The following is a 17,998-nucleotide window of genomic DNA, read 5'->3' on the forward strand; positions in this document are numbered from 1 at the left end:
TTAGACTTTGGCTGGAGCTTTGAACAGGCCTAAAACTATTCATCGGGGAACCACCACCGCCTCTCAGACCTTGCAATGAAGAATGCAGATCTGCCACCCAATGCAACAGATAGGGGATACATACGCTTTGCATAAACTATCATCCCCATTGCAGATGGGAGCCTGGAAGGAGCAACTTCCCTAAGGCCACAGTGCATTAATGCCTGAGATGGGATTTTAACAGGGGGCTTCCCAGCTCACACTCGTCATCATTATGCCATGCCAGCTCCCTGTGTAGGAATACTGAACAGCAGATACTGGGAGGAACCTGTCTTGCTGGGCATATTTCACTGCATTTGAAGGAGGCCTGGAATTTGCTGTGTATGCAAGGGACAGAGAGGAAAAACAACTTGTGAAAGCAAACTGTACAATGACTTTGGTGCATGAGCATATAATCCTCTTTTCTTCTTACACGAATGTGTTTGGGGGCTAGGACTGGGGGTGGGTGGTGGTGGGTGGGAGGAATGATATTGGAGGCTTCCAGGGCACCTGCTTGCCAGATTTTGTTGGTTACTTTTTCAGCCAGAGCATTATCTGTACATGATTCCTTGAACTGTGCCATGGTCAGTCCTCCTCCATTCTGGCTAATTAGGATAGTGAGGCCAGGACTTACTGTAGCACATGAGTAGTGGAAACTGTTAATGCCTCCTTGAGGGAGGGCAATATCCCAGCTGTGGGATAGGAGGTGAAATTTCCCGCTGAATAACCTTCACACGACTGCTTTTACTCGAATGTTTATCATGCTGTGTCAAACACATCATTTTGGGACAAGCTGCTACACTTGATGGTGTCCCTAAAGCTCCAGGTTGGTGATTGTTTTAGATAAGAAAGGTTATGTTTCGGTCTGGCTTTTAACCAGGTTTTAAGATGTCTTGGTTGACATGGTGGACAGCTTGTGCTGGGAGAAGGACATGCGGGAGTATATAGATTCTCCTAGACCTCTCAGTGGCTTTCAGTCCTATCAACCATGGTATCCTTCTGGACCCTGTAGGGATAGATGTGGGCAGCACTTTAAGTAAGCAACTCCACTCATTCTTCAAAGGTCCAGAATATAGTGTTGGGGGACTCCTGCTTTACCATCTGGCCCTTGGCTATGGAGAGGGAGTTCCACAGGTTTCCATCTTGCCTCCCAGGCTGATTTCATTATGCAAAAATAAGGTATATTCTGAACAGGACTGTCCAATTGCTCCCAAAATATGGGAATCATACTTTCAGGAGCTTTATGGCGAGCACATGCTTAAACCCCAGATTGACTCACATATAGATACCTTACCTTCTTGGCCTTCAGTCTCCACCTATGAGGTAGAACAACTAATTATGCAGCTGAAGGGTGGAAAAGCACCCGGGAATGATTACATCCCCCCAGAACTATTAAAGACTCATATAGACTGGTGGGCCCCAGCATTGGCTCTCTTGTTTACTTATATAGATGAAACTGCACAATTCCCTCGGGATAGGGGCTCAGTCATGGTTGTCCCAAACTATAAAAGAGGCAATAGAGAGGATCCTTTTATCTATAGGCCAGTTAGCCTTTTGAATATAATAGGTAAATTGTATTCCAAACATCTCTGTGTAAAACTTTGCTCTTGAATGGAGCAGGAGCATATAATCCATGACGAACAAGCAGGGTTTAGACTTAATAGATCTGTTGTGGACCATTGCTTAATTTTACAACAACTTATGGACAAACAAGTTAGGGTCTGTAAAAGACCCTTTTTTGCCGCTTTTGTGGACCTTAAAATGGCCTTTGATTCAATTTCAAGGAGTTTATTATGGACCAAATTGGCTAGTACATCTATAGACCAAAGGCTTTTATTACTGCTCATTAAGCTCCATGAGAACTCCTCTTTAAGAGGACGCTTAGACACTGCTGGCAATTTTACCAAATCGATTCCAACTGAGAAAGGAGTGCAGCAAGGGTGTGTGTTGGTCCCTTATTTATTTAATTTTTACATCAACAATTTGATTAAATGGCTGCAAAACGTTGATATCCACGCACCTAAATTAGCTAATAAAAAGATCCCAATCCTGATGTACACGGACGACATGGTTATTTTATCCCAAACCAGGGTCGGGCTTAAAAGAGCTTTAGATGTTCTAACCTCATATTGCCAAGAGGAACACTTAAAGATCAACTATAACAAATCTAAAATTATGTGCTTTAGAAATAAAGCAAGGAAATTTATATGGACCTTGGATGGTCATAAATTAGAACAGGTCAATCAAATAAAATATCTTGGGGTGGTTTTTCAACAAAATGCCGGGAAAGCGGCACATATGAGAATGGTAGTTGATTCAACAAAACAAAGTGTGGTGGCAATTAACAGATTTTTTAGAACGCAGGGAGCCGGTTTTATTCCTGCGGCTTTAAAACTATATTCGGCAAAGATTATCCCTCAGCTTTTATATGGGATCCAACTGGAACCTTATGCCAATTTTGATATGCCAGAAAGAATTCAATCAGGCTTTTTGAGAGCTATCTTTGGTACTATGAGATGCACTTCAAATGTAATTTTGCGTATGGAGGCCAGCCTTATAAAGATCGAATCTCGTGCCTGGCTTTTAACTATTTATTTTTGGTTGAGAGTCCACCTATGTTCGGTGGGCCTAATTCCTCAGTTTCTATGGATAAATCCACAATCCCTAGGAATAGACCCTGAACAGCTGCTGGAGCTAGACTTGGCAAATGCTAAAAGAATAGTGAAACAGCATTTGACAGATATTGAATTACAAAATAACTGGGCTTCTTTAAAAGAATGCTATAAAGGAGTAAGAACTAAATGGGATCTCATTATTGCAAATTTTGTTGGGCATTTACAAAGGGCCAGAATAAATTATTTTCCTTCTGCACTATTAGCTGGGAGATACAGTGGTATTCCCCTGGAAGAACGTTACTGTAGATGTGGCAGTGGGGAAATAGACTCTATCAAGCACATTCTATTATCCTGTAAAATACATAGGGAATTGAGGGAGCACTTGATTTTACCTCTGGTCTGTAAACAGATGGATCAATCTGCTGAACAACCTGTTAAGTTTCTACTTTCTGATGAGATGTTTCAAATTCTAACTCCATAGCTAAATTTTGTTATATTGCTTTTAAGATGTATAATGAGAATTCATAGAGTTTCTTATAAATTTGTTTTGCTTTTTGCATGTATGGATTGTTTGGTCTAGGACCGTAAATAAAACTTAACTTGACTTGACTTGACTTGCTTCCCAAGTTTTTCAGCATCTACGTGATATCACTGAGTGTAATTGTCTAGAGATGGGGCTGAAGTGTCATAGTATGGGGATGACACCCATCTCTATCTCAATTTCCCTCCAGATCCCTGAGAGCCCATGGAGACCTTCAACCAATGATTGACAGTTGTATGGGATTGTGTTAGCGGGCAAAGAAGCTCAAACTTAATCTGAAAAATACGGAGATTCTATTTGTTGAAAGTGCTACTGATCTGGGAAATTGTTTTTTGCTTGTTCTTGATAGGGCAGTAATCTCCCTTAGGATTTCCTTGATCTGAGGCTTCTTTCTTGGATGCTCAGGTGGCCTTGGTGATAAGGAGTGTCTTTTGTTACCACTAGCTGTGGACTTATCTAGCTACAATTATCTATGCTCTGCTCACCTGCAGGATAAACTATTGCAATGTGCTTTAGGAAGATAGGAAGCTGCCATATACTGAGTCAGACCATGGTCCATCTAGCTCAGTATTGTCTACACAGACTGGCAGTGGCTTCTCCAAGGTTTCAGGCAGGAACCTCTCTCAGCCCTGAAGCCAGGGAGGGAACGTGGAACCTAGATGCTCTTCCCAGAGTGGTTCCACCCCCTGAGGGGAATATCTTACAGTGCTCACACATGTAGTCTCCCATTCATATACAACCAGGGTGGACCCTGCTTAGAAAAGCATTTACATACTTCAGCTGGTCCAAAATGTGGCATCCAGGCTTTTGGTAGCTGGCTTGGCTTACTTCAGTGAGAGAGGTGCAGCCCTAGCCCAAGCCTTGCCATTGCCCCAGGCACCAGTGAGCCATTCCCAGGGGCAAATTAACCTCTTTGCCGCCCATAGGCAAACAGGCTTTTGCTGCTATGAGGAGTGGGGGGCGTGAGGGGAAATCCCCCCCTTTTGCCTCTAAATAGCTTCACTGCCAGCAAGGGAGAGAAAGGGAAATAAACACTGTCAGGCAGCAAATGCTGCCTGAAAAGATGAGGGGAAAGCTCACTCGGCTTCGGAGTCTGAGTGGTGAGTCACGTCCCCATGTGCAGGATGTTACTGGAGGGGCTGCCGGTGGACAGAAGACCATCCAGGTACCATAGGCAGATGCCTCCTTTGCCTCTGCCTTAATCCGCCATTGGCCATTTCTCTACTTGGTTGGACCTAGTTGGTCCCCATTCTTCTACCTACATGCATAGCCCTCTTTGTATGCCATATGCTAATTCACCCCCACTGGTCCCATTAGCTGATCTTGTCCAAGCCCTCTGCTCCTGCCGCAGAGCCCTTCAGCCTTCTTGCTAAGCCCCGCTCATTCTGCAGAGCTCTTCTCTCCACATATCCTGCTCCAGGCTGAGGTTCCTTCAAGGCAGGGATCAGGAATTGCACCAAACCTTTGATAGCTCCAGAGACAATGGGTCAGAACCTTGGCCAGAGATGATCATGGAACACAGCAACAGATTGATGCAATAGAGAGGGAATGTTGCTCCAGTTAACTGCTGGGCTGTATAGCCCATTGCTCGGGCAGGGTGACTCAGTCTCAGCCTTTTCATAAGAAAGCTCTGGTTCTTAAAGGGGCTTTGCCCAGTTTTGCAAGTGTTGGCTCTAGTGAAACTAGGGGGCCTTTATTATTAGTGAAAGGTGTTTGGAGGACTCTGAATTGGCAGGATGATGTCCTTCTTCAGTCTTCGTGAGGGCTTGCTCAGCTTCCCCTGATTCACCTGATGTGGGAAGTCCCAGTGTCACCCTGTGTCTGAGTCATCAATGTCTCCCACTCTGCCTTTCCCCTCAGTTTCCCACCTCACTCTCCTTCATGGGGGTCTCCAGGGTTATGACAGCACCTGCAAAGCCCCACAAAGCCCTTGCCCCCCCACCTCTTTTAGAGCCTGTCGCAACCTCCCTATACCCCAGAACTCTTCTCTGCCCCACTTAGCCCCCTGCTGCTGCTGCAATGGTAGTGGCAGAGAAGGGCATGGAGAGGCAGGAAGTAACCTGAAGACACTTCCTGTTGCTCCATTTCTCTGTCTTTGTTTTTAGAAAGGGCAGGGGCAGGATAGGGGAGAGGAGGAGGAGGAGGAGGAGGAGGACAATGTTGACACTGCAAGTGAAATATTAGGGGATGGCAGGCCAGGTGGCCAGAGGATATGGTATATCCCTGGAAAGGTGAGAGGGTTTTTTTTGTCTAAATATGGCAAACAGTCTGATTAAAAGCGTCAAACTACAGCAAGCAAACAAACAAAACCAGCCCTGCATTTTTAATGGTAAAGTCTTGTGGTTTTCAAAATGTCTCTTGTTGTTGACAGGATTAGTTAAGAATGTGAAGACTGCATACTAAGGTAGTCAGATTCAAAGAAAATCAGATTCAAATAAAATCTATTTAATAGCTGCGTAGAAGAGGGTATCTCAGCATGTGCAGCTTTTCTCACTCCAGCCTGACAAGCTGTACATGCCAAAGTTCCCTCTCCTCCGCAGCTCTTTGAAAGGGCACAGGAGTCATGTCCTCCTTTGCAGCCCAGATTTTGGTTTCTGCAACAGGCTGGACAACTTGGTTAGCCAGAGGCCACTTAGCCACATTCCCCAACATGCCAGGAATACCTTTTTGAAACTGAAATGACAAGAGTTAAATATGGGGCAGCTGTGGAGAAGAAAATGTTTGTTCAGCAACATCAAGAATTTCCTCTCTTGGAATTCTACCAGCTTTTGAATGGGTTAAAATACAAAAACGTGGTGAAGGGGGCTCCTAAAACCTCTCTCTTGTTGGCAGTTTCATATTTTGTGAGCAAATATTTCACTGCTGGTTTTGGAGGCTATAAATTAAAATTACTAACTGTTGATCTTTCCCAAAAGATATAAAGAGATACAAAGTGCTTCTTTCCAGCTCTAACCTGGAAAAGGGTCTGAGCAAGATAAGACACAAGAAACACTAATCCAAAATCGGAATGATAGCTCCTGAAAACCTAGTGAATGAACCCCATTTGTGTTAGGTCCCTAGAATCCACTTTTGGCTTCTTTCAGTGTGAACAATCCACTGAACTGCCATTTCAAATGCAAAAAATCAGTGTGCATTGATTTTTACTGAAGGATTTGTTTTGTTTTGCTCTTAAGATGAAGTCCATTCACACTGTTAAAGCAGCTACAACTGGATTCTGGGGATCTCACACAAATGGGGTTCATTGCTGCAGATGACCTGTATTGCAGATGACCTGTATTGCTGCACTGTAATACGTGAGCTTCTTGAGCAGGAGGTCAACCAAGGAGGTTTATTGAACAGTTGCCATCTCCATCAGTCTCCTGTCTGTGCTTTTTCTCCTGAAAATCAGTTCTCTTGGGAAGAAATGTATTGGATGTAGCATTCTGAAGCTACAACTCTGAGCACACTGACTAAAGAGTAAGTCCAATTGAACCCAGAAGGACTAACTTACAAGTAAATATGCTTAAGAACAGGCTGTCTGGCACACAACAGAATTACTGTTTGAACTATCACTGCTAACTGGGTACAAAGGCACATTTAAAGTGGTACCGTATTTTACGGACTATAAGACGCTACGGACTATAAGACGCACCTTAATTTTAATCCAGTTTTTCAGAGTTTTAACATATTAAACTGTTAAAACATATAAGACGCACCTGAATTTTGGCGGATATTTTTCAAGGAAAAAAGTGAGTCTTATAGTCCATAAAATACGGTAATTCTCATATATACATATACATACTGTATTTTCCTGAATAGGAACATAGGAAGCTGCCTGCCATATACTGAGTCAGACCATTGGTCTATCTAGCTCAGTATTGTCTTCACAGACTGGCAGCAGCTTCTCCAAGGTTGCACGCAGGAATCTCTCTCAGCCTTATCTTGGAGAAGACAAGGAAGGAACTTGAAACCTTCTGCTCTTCCGAGAGAGGCTCCATCCCCTGAGGAGAATATCTTACAGCATTCACACTTCTAGTCTCCCATTCATATTCAGCCAGAGTGGACCCTGCTTTGCTAAGGGGACAAGTCATGCTTGCTACCACAAGACCAGGAATCCACTAGCTCCCCTCTCCCAGTTCTTTGAGGATACAAACTGGAGGGTTGTCTTAATTTCAGTGTTCTCTTCCTTTCAGCTAAATACAAGTATAACCTGTATTTAACCTGTACTTTTAAAAAGGGGTCATCTTAAATTCAAAGTTGTCTTCAATTTCGATAAATTTGGTAGTGGCAGTGAAAGTGGGACAACTGACTCTATTCAACCCAGCATAGGATCTTTCTAATGCCTTTGCTGGTGTCTCCTTTGTGTTTTGTGTTTGTTTTTAAGCTTGTGAGGCTTTTTGGGACAGGCAACCATTTTCTGTTTTCTTTTGCTAGGTAAACTGTGTTGAGAACTTTTTGTTGAAAAACGGTGTTACAAATATTTGTATACCATTTTTTAACAAAAAGTTATCAGAACGGTTAATGTGACTCTATTGCACAGATTCAGGGAGTTCAAAGGAGGAATGTTTAAAAATTTGTGGTAAAGAAGGCTGAAATGTTCTCATTAGGTGCAACAATGTAAATTGGCCAAGAAAGCCTTTGTGATGAATAAGTTCCTTGATGCCTGTTGCAAAGTATCTTCTTTTGCCTTGTCGTCTGTGTCAAGTCTAGTCAAGTCTATTGCACTTCATTTTAAAATCTTAAAGGAAATAACTTCCTGGTGAAATCAGCATTGCCTGCTGAATGTTTCCTTTCCTTTGAGCCTCTCTAAATGAGAGGGATTGTTGTGCTAGGATTGCTGAGTTCACACACTTCGTTTTATTCAAAGTGACTGCGGGCTATGTAAACACTCAAGCTAGATGGCCATTTCTCTCCTCCCGACAATCTCTTGATTTTTTTTTTGAGGAGGACCACAAAGCTGAATGGAGCTGCCAGGCCCTGATAGGCTTCCTGCTCTATCTATCTATCTATCTATCTATCTATCTATCTATCTATCTTTATATACCGCCCTTCCAAAAATGGCTCAGGGCGGTTTACATCAAAGTAAAAACAATTAAAATCAATTAATAATTAAAATCAAAACTATAAAAACAGCATAAAACTAATTAATAGCTAAAACATTTAAACAGTTAAAAGCCCTGGAGAACCAGGCTGGACACTTACAGCAGTTAAAAACAATGTACGACAAATTAAAAACCCTGGAAGGTCAGGCCAAACAGATAGGTTTTAAGGGCTCTCCTGAAAGCCAGCAAAGAGCTCAGATTATGGATTTCTGCCAGGAATGCATTCCACAGCCCCGGGGCAGCTACAGAGAAGGCCCGCCTCTGAGTCACCACCAGACAAACTGGTGGTAACTAGAGACGGACCTCCTCGACCTTGTAAACTTATCTCATAGATAAGTTTTAGTTGCCTTGCTAGGATAAAACCAGGAGGGTTGCTAAGTGGAGCCTACATACATGGCTTATGGCCTGCGTTCATCCTGGTGGTTCGCAGGTTCTAATGTGCAGGCCTGTTCTGACCAAAAGGCCATACCTACTTCATGCTGCCCTTTAGCTTTAGTGGTGTGAGGGATCACTTCTAAATGCTGCCATTTCACTTGGATGGGCATATAGCGCCCGGCTTTGGACATAACGTGGACCCACGGATCCAATGGACCTGTGGTTCTGCTCCCCCTTCCCTTGTTCTCCCATCAGTATTCAGACAAAATAGAGAGCTACCTTTCTGCAGTCTTGCTGACTGCAGAGAGGAGGAGAAGCTCGCTGTGCAGGCTTCCTCCTTTCATGAAGGACAGCCAATAGGAGCCAGAGCAAGGGAGGATCTTTCTCCCGCAACTCTGGTTTCAGGGTGGTGAAACTGCAGTGCCATTTGGATGTAATTCTGGCACCACATGACTGGAGTTGGAGGCGGCGAAACTCCACTCTGAACTGAAGGTTCAGATTGGAGTTCGCTGAGGGAAACTGCAGATTTGTTTCCACACTTAACTCCGGTTGCCTGCATTCGGATGTACGGCTGTGGAAAGCAATCGTGAAGGGACTTCCAGTTTCAGGTTACATTTGAATTCAGCCAGTGTGTTGTTAGCTGTGTTCTATCAGTCCTTCAGTATTTACATCATTTTGAAAGGCATAAAGCAAATGTAGTTAAAAAAAATAGGGCTTGATTTTCAAGCCTTCAGGCAGTGGTAGATATCTAAGAAGCGGTATGCATACGTGCAAGTGTTCATCTTAATAAATCAGCTGAAATCTCCTAGCAATGATGTTGCAACTCCAGGTTGTAGAATGCTGGCTGGAAATGTTCTATGCAATAAATGATTTTTATTAGCAAAGCATATTTTATGCTGGCTGCTTCTTCTCCTGGAATAAATTTGTGGAATTTGTGTTTCCCAACCCATAATTTTCAGCTGTTTAAATCTGCCTTGATATTGTCAACCTCAATAGAGTTGTTTGATTTATGTCAACTTGAAAACACAGCTAGACAATGGTCACAGCAGCCCTTATGTGAAAAAAGACTGTCAAATACATAAATACAAATCTCAGTTAACAAATGTGATCGAACAAGCAACACTTCCTGTTATATTAAGGGCTGATTCAGATGTACAGTGGAACCAGAGGTCCCTTCACCTCCAGTTCCCAAACTTGAACATCCAAACTCAGGAAATTAAGGTTAAACAAGAAATATGGACCTGCGGTTTCCCTCCCCTAACTCCAGTTGTCACCTTCGGTTTTAAGTTGGTTATGCTGCCATATACTGTATTCCTTTGGCACTTGAGGTACGTCCAAACTGGAAGCTGCAGTTATCTTTTGCTTCAAACCAGAGTTGAGGGAGGAAGTTCCTCTCTCACTCCAGCTCCTATTGGCTGCACGGGCTGTCCTTCAGGAAAGAAGGAAGCCCACACAGTCACCGAGACTCTGCCTCGACTGCAGTAGGACCAAACCTGGACAGGAGGGAAGGGGGAATGTGGAACTGCAGGCCCACTGGATCTGTGGTTTCACTTTATGTCTGAATTCAGCCTTTGACGTTAGTATTGCTGGGGATCAGCTTAGTTTATTTTTATTCCTATAGGAATACAGTCACTGTATTCCAAATTCTTCAGCTGTAGTTTTGCAGACTATTGCCATTGTCCACAGTCTAAGCGGTTCTAAGCTAAAGTTGCATTATTATTTCATAATCCATAATTAGTTAAAATCAAAGTAAAAAAAGTCAGGCTACCCACATTTGAGTTGGATGAGTTGGAAGGCTTCCTGTGAGTTCTCATGAGCAGCAAAAGCCGGATTTGGTGCAGGGTGTTATCAGTATGTTCATGACACCCAAATCTATTTCTCCATGTTGCTGATTGTGAGCATGAGCTCACTGTGTAGCCTTTTCTTGGTTTTCAAAGATATAGTAGCATGACCATTAAGGTTATTGGAACATTCTACTATTGCTGAACTCCACCCATGGACTTTTCCCCCCATGTTTGTGTGTTCTGCCTAGAAAAAAAAGAAGCACTGCAATAATAGGCAAGTAGGAGTTCATTTATTTGGGAAACATGGGGCCCTGTACACACCTGGAAACTTGGATGTTTATCCAGCCCCATTATGGAGGCTTATGGAAAGCTATACTTCTAAAGTTAAAATCGTAATAACCATAGAATAAAATACTGCCCCTCCCACTCAAGAAAAAAGCTACAGATGAAAAAACATTTCAAACTGCTGTAAACCCAAGTGTTGAAAGCCAGCCCAAAGTCAAAATCAGTCATTTTGGTTCATTAGAACAAAACTGACTGGGCCAAGAATAATAACTTCTATTAGGACCATCTGATGTTAACATGATGATGAATTCAGACAAGAATGTCCACCACATAGAGAAAGTCCCAGACTAGTGATTTTGGCATGATGAAAAAAGACTACTGGGCCATGGTCATGAAAGATTTTGAAGGCCATGCCAGCCAATGTTTTCACAATTCCTTTTATTTTTTTAAAAATGTACTTTAAAAAAAAAAAAAGAAAAGAAAATTTAATTTTCAGAATGCTATGTTAACAAACTCACATTCTGATGTGCAAGAAATTGAAGGGTGAAAATAAATTCCCATGGAATAATCTGGGCACATTATGCAGCTGAAGTTAAGCAGATCTGGACCTGCTTAGTGTATGGATAGGCGACTGGGAACCTCATGTTCACTGCTTTGAGTTTAACCATGGAAGAGACGCAGGATATAAATGCAATAAATACATTCAGTGAACTAGGTTGAAATGTCATCCCCATCTGTAGGATACAGTGAGGCTATTCTCACAACCTTCCAAAAGTGGGCTAAGGGAGCCCAGCCCAGTTTTCGGAGGTTGTGTGATCCAATGGAAGTCACACGGCTCCCGGAAGCAAACCTCCTTAAATGCCCCCACCCTTAAATAAGGTTAGCGGAGCGAGCGCTCCACTAACCCTGTTTTTCCAATCGTGAGTCACCATGGTGTGTCTCCACGCTGCAGCGACTCATGAGGAGACCCCCAACTGGGAGGCTCCAACAAGCCTCCCAGCATCAGGGGGGTTCCCCAGCATGCCCCACACACTTATGTGTGGCATGCTGGGACTGCCGGGGGCCTGGCGGTACCCGATCCCTACCACCCCTACCGGCTCCATGTAATCATGTTAGCCAGTAATGGTGTGGGTGCCCCATCCAGCCTCCCAGGGCTCACTGAGTGTTCATGTGTGAGGAGAGCAGGTCAAGCCCGCTCTCCCCACCTAACCCCATCCGGTTCTCCACACTGCTCATGTGGAGAGCCTCAGTGGCTGGCATTTTCCGCAGCACTCCAGCAATGGAAGGAAGACTGCAGGCCCACAAGGAGCCTTCAGCATCCTTGTGCACAGGATGTGGAGGGGGAAGGGGAAGTGATTTTCATGTTTCTCCCCTTCCTTCAAAAGCCCTTCCCATCTGTATAAATATATTTCCTGAGTGTTGTGCAGCCCTTAGGAACATATTTCTAGAAGTGGAAGGAAAGGGCTTTTGGAGAGGGAAGAGAGATGTGAAAATCACTTCCCCTCCACATCTGATCTGCTGCACAAAGAAGCCTTCAGTGCAGGGACGTTGAGGACTCCTTGCAGACCTGCATCCCTCCTTCCATTGCCAGAGGACTGCAGATAATGCTGGCCATTGTGTTTTCAGTTTGCACAGAATCTTGGCTCTACACATTCACTTTCCTGTTTATCATTCTGGTGAGATACAATTGGTGATATCAAATACAGATTGGATATTTCTCAAGGGAGAACAATATGGAGGTGCTTGTTGTTGATACTTCACATTCTGTAGTTCAGTGCTATTACCAGGATGGTGCAAGAGAAAAGAAAGAATCAAATGGTGAATGCAAAAAGTCAAACATATTCTTTGAAAAAAGCTCTTCGAATAGAATATGGCATTAAATCGGCCATTGCACTAATTAAAACTGTGTTATATTATCACAGTACATAAGTTAACAGCTGATGTATCTACCAAACCTTTCATTGAATTATCTTCAGACAGTGTTTTCATTTTATTCAATGAACACTATTTACATGAGTCATGCTTTGCACAGACTTTCTGAACTTTCCGTGCTATTATTTATTACTACAACTGCCTAAAACTGGTGGTTCTACATATTTGCAATGTTTTAGAAACCTTAACACAGATGTTGAATTCTGCTCACCTACCAGAATATTTCTTTGCAGTTTCTAGGCTGTATTACTGTTTATCTGAGTAGTGCTAGATTAGAATATGGTCTTAGTATGCATTTGCTGTTTACAGATATTGGCCCACATTCTGCGCAGCAGTAGGTCAACAGGAGGAGGCCTGCATGTTCACTGACAGGCTTCAAGGTCCAGCAGTGTAGACGTTTCGCGTAGTTCAGCCGGTAGTTAAGCAGCTATTTTCACTTTTCTCCACTCACTGCAACGGACCACTCTGCTTCCAGAAATATGACTATGAAGGTTATGCACCCCTCCCAGATAGATTTCTGGAAGCAGAACGGTCTGTTGCAGCTAGGGGAGAGAAACAAAAATAGGCCCCTCTCCATGCCCACTTGTCTGCACAAAAAGCCTTTACCACTGGAATAGGAACATAGGAATATAGGAAGCTGCCACATACTGAGTCAGACCATTGGTCTATCTAGCTCAGTATTGTCTTCGCAGACTGGCAGCGGCTTCTCCAAGGTTGCAGGCAGGAATCTATCTCAGCCCTATCTTGGAGAAGCCAGGGAGGGAACTCAAAACGTTCAGCTCTTCCCAGAGCAGCTCCATCCCCTGAGGGGAATATCTTGCAGTGCTCACACTTCTAGTCTCCCTTTCATATGCAACCAGGGCAGACCCTGCTTAGCTAAGGGGACAAGTCATGCTTGCTACCACAAGACCAGCTCTCCTCTCCTCATGAATGCCAAAGGCTCTTTGTGAACATGCAGCCCTTTACTCGTCAACCTACTGCTGGGCAGAATGTGGGCCATGGTTGGGTCGAAGAATTGTAATATGCACATGTTTGATGGGTTGCTGTAAGAATGTAAAATCTATCATATTTTTGAGTTTAGTGAATTGGTTGTGTGTGAGATGTATGTTTTTATATGCTGCTTTGAGAACCTTAGTAGAGAAGCAGAAAGTTAAATGCATGAGGAGTATGACAAGGGATAGTATGGTCCAATTTGGTGCTCAGGCTGCTAGGGTGAGTTCACATATGCATATTCATCACTCTGTAATTGCAAGGTTAAGCACTATCTTGGTTCACGGATCATAGACAGAGGTTTTGCATCACTACAAACACACACAGTACTTTTCAGTGGAGGTAGACCATGTTCTCAGCTGCAAGTTATCAAAGGAAGTCCTTGCATAGATGCCTTGAGACAAGCCCCTGTAGAGAATAATCTGCTATCTAGAGACATTAGAGTCTAATGCAGGATAAACCATAATGATATTTCTTATAACCTCTGAACGTGACCTGAAACAACCTTTTAGTACCATCTGCCAAGTCAGGACGCCTGAAATGAAGGGCCAGTTTGAAGAACTTAAGCACAGTTTTATTTGATCTGGATCTTTGTCGCAGAACTACTTAGCACTCCTGTCAAATCGCTGGGCCAGCCATCAAAAACTATAAACATAACAAGACAAAGAACAAAACCACAGCACCAAGGAAAACAGGAACTCCATATTCACTGCAAATCACCCAAGACTCTGCCTCTTTAAGCCATTCAGTTCACTGCATCCCCACAAGAGGTAACCAAAGGTGAATGCTATGCAAAACAAGCTAATTTATTCTGCCTTGCTATTGCTGTTGCCTGAAAAAATAAATAAATACATACATACATACATAAAATATAATATTATTTTATTTTATTTTATAAATATAAAGCCGCATTTGTTCCTTTAGCAACCAAGGAGGTTTTGGCTCGGAGAGAGCACTAACACTAAGGCTTTGAGCGTCCAAGTATAAAACATAAAATATGACTTCTAACATTGTAGTATTAGTATTTTTAATACTTAATCACCAGGATCCAAAGACCACATTATTCTAGATGGGGTTTGCACTAACCTGATAGCATTTTTGACCCTTCTGTGTAATATCACAAACTGCTATATATTTATTTTGCATATTTGTGTACCACCTACAACACAACACATATCTCAAGGAGGTTTATATAAAAATTAAAACACATCCACAAAAATTAAAGCAATCAGTTAAAACATTTGAAAGGTTTAAAATAACTAAAAACCTGGTTGAATAGGTACAGGTATGTCTTAAGGATTCTGCTAAAAACTGTCAGATGATGCAGCTCTGATTTCTTGGAATGACTATGGGGAAGTCCTGACCCTGAGTTGTCACCAGATGAGCCAGTGGCATCCTTAGGCAGACCTTCCCAGACTATTTTAGTAGGCCACAGGATTCATGACAAAGAAGGTTTTCACAGGGCTTTACAGATAACAACCAGCACCTTGTATTTAGCCCAGAAATATACCCACAGCCAGTGTTTCTAAACAGGAGTAATTTCTAAATAGGAGTAATATGATCTCTATGGAATACCCCAGAGACCAATAGGGCTGCAGCATTTTGCACCAATGCAGTTTCTGGACTACATACAAATGAAGCTCTTCTCAGTTTTCCTAATCACTTTGTCATGTGATGTCTGGGGAGGTAGAGGCATTTGTTCAAGCAAATCAGTCTGAAGCCCCCTTGAAGTTGAACCTGTAGAACTAGTTTTATAGTTCTGTGGGCCCTGGCCATTTACTGAACATGTTTTCACCAAGATGTTTTAAGTAGTTTCCAGATCTGACATTCTTAAGAAAACATCCAGTTGTGATCAAATACTTTTAATATATTTAGACATTGTAGATTAAAAGTATTTGATGCCAACTGTAGAATTTTCAAAGCATCCATTGTTTAAAGTCAATATTAATAATACATACTAGACAATAGACAGCTCTGTATTAAACATATAATTTATGTAGGTCTATTATAGACTGAAATAGATTGTTGAATACGTTCTGAAAACTTTTAGCATGATGATTATCAAGTGTTTTGGGTCCCCAGAGGCAATGAACTGAGAATTTTTTTAGGGGCACTTAATTATATTTAAATGCTACAGCATTTTTGGAAATTTTAACCCTAGAAAACGTTTGTCAGAAAATGTTGTTTGTCATTATCTGTGATTGCATCAGGACAGCCTGCTGCTAACTGAATATCTTGTTGGATAAGGCTGAACAAAATTATTAGGAAGAATGATGAGTGGTATGAAAAGACATTTTTAAAAGACAAGAAAGGGGAAAAAGAACATTGCTTTCCTAATTCTGAGCAGATTCATTTCTTGACAGAGGAGCCGTTGCACCCAGTGCTGGATTGATGCACAAGCTAAGTAAGCTACAGCTTAGGATCTCACTTTATTTATTTTATCTTATTTATTTACCTATGAAGCCCTAAAGAGCTTGGGTCTGAGGTATTTAAGAGAGCGCCTTCTTCTTCATCAACCCCAGTGCCTGTTAAGATCATCTGGGAAGGACCAGTTGTGGTTGCTACCGGCTCAGTTGGTGGCGACTCGAGACCAGGCTTTTTCTAGAGTTGTCCCAGGACTCTGGAATGCACTTCCTAATGAAATTAGAGTTTCTCCTTCTCTGAATATTTTTAAGAAGGATCTAAAACATACCTGTTTAGTCAGGCTTATTAGTTTATAGTTTTAAAGCTTTGGTTTTAGAGTTTTTATTGTTAATTATGTTAATGTTTTAATAGTTTTATATTGTGAACCGCCCAGAGACGTCTTTGTATGGGGTGGTATATCAATGTACTAAATAAATACATGAAAAGAAATAAATATACTGCCTGACTTTGAAGGCTCTATGCCTCTGACTGCCCACCCCCACCCACTGCCATGACTAAATTTTAGGTTTTCCATAATTGGTTGAAAAATAAAGGAGAGGGAGGAAAAGACTCTAAAACAGACTTTATTGTTCTGATAAGACAAAAATATCCTTATATGGCTCCACAATTATTTATCATATTGAGTTTATAAATAAATGCAGAAATAACTGTTAGTGAAATTTCATTGGACCAGGGCCCGGCTTAGACTAACACCTGCCATCAGGGTTACATGCAGTGTTCTCCTCTTCAGATGAACACTCCTGTAACTGTAAGTAGTACAGTGCGGGGGTGAGTGAGTGATGCACCCAGACAGGACTTTTGACCCATTTTGTAATGCTATGGGGCCTTTTAAGCTTGACACATTTTAGGGCCTCAACATGTCATAATCTGGTCCTGGTTACGCTCTGAAGAAATGTAATCCCATTGAGATCCCATTGGCTGTAATCCCATTGAGATCAATAGGCTTTTAGCAGTCTATCTGAGATGAACTCAGTTATTAAAGTTGTTATTATTATTTTTAATATACTCTGAAACGTTTGTGTTTGAGCTTCATCTACAGAGCAGTAATTATTGAAAGTATTAGTTGAAGAAGCTTTTTGGGGAAATGCTATCTAAAATGGGAGTTAAAAAGATAAGTTATGAAATCATAATTGAAGGCCAAGTTGTTATTACAGTATTCTGTAAGCCTCAATCGAGTAAGTGAAAATTCTCTTATTTATTTATTTATTATTAATTTAAAATATCTATACCCCACCCCTCCAGTACACTACTGTTCAGGGTGGCTTACAACATTAATAAAAAGAATCAGTGTAAAATAAGACTAATAAAGTTAACCACATTTAAGTTAAACAAGTTAAAAACCAGGCTAAAGCCACATTTAAAATTACATTTTAAAAAAACCATTCCAATTTAAAAGTTATTTTAAAAGCTAAACAATAAGAATTATAAAAACTAAAGAGAGGACAGCTGACTTGTGGTAGCAAGCATGAATCGTCCCCTTAGCTAAGCAGGTTCTGTCCTGGTTTGCATTTTAATGGGAGGCTACATATGAGCACTGCAAGATCTTGCCCTTAGGGGATGGGGCCAATCTGAGAAGAGCAGAAGGTTCCAAGTTCCCTCCATGGCATCTCCAAGATAGGGCTGAGAGAGACTTCTGCCTGCAACCTTGGAGAAGCTGCTGCTAGTCTGTGTAGACAATACTGAAGTAGATGGACCAGTGGTCTGACTTGGTATAAGGCAGCTTTCTAAGTTCTTATGTTCCTGTGGAAAGAACCTACCAGATATAAACAGAGGTGAAACATTAAAAAGCCTCTGGGTTTTCAATTGTTGTTTAAAAACACTGAGGGAGGGAGCATGAAAAAGCTCTTCAAGGAGGGTGTTCCAAAGCTGAGGAGCCACAATGGAAAAGGCCCTGTCTCTAGTCCTTGCCAACTGAATCTCTGTTAGTGGCAGGGCCATGAGCAGGGCCTGAGA

The sequence above is a fragment of the Hemicordylus capensis genome, chromosome 4 (genome assembly GCF_027244095.1).
Source record: "Hemicordylus capensis ecotype Gifberg chromosome 4, rHemCap1.1.pri, whole genome shotgun sequence".
In the NCBI taxonomy this organism is placed as follows: domain Eukaryota; kingdom Metazoa; phylum Chordata; class Lepidosauria; order Squamata; family Cordylidae; genus Hemicordylus; species Hemicordylus capensis.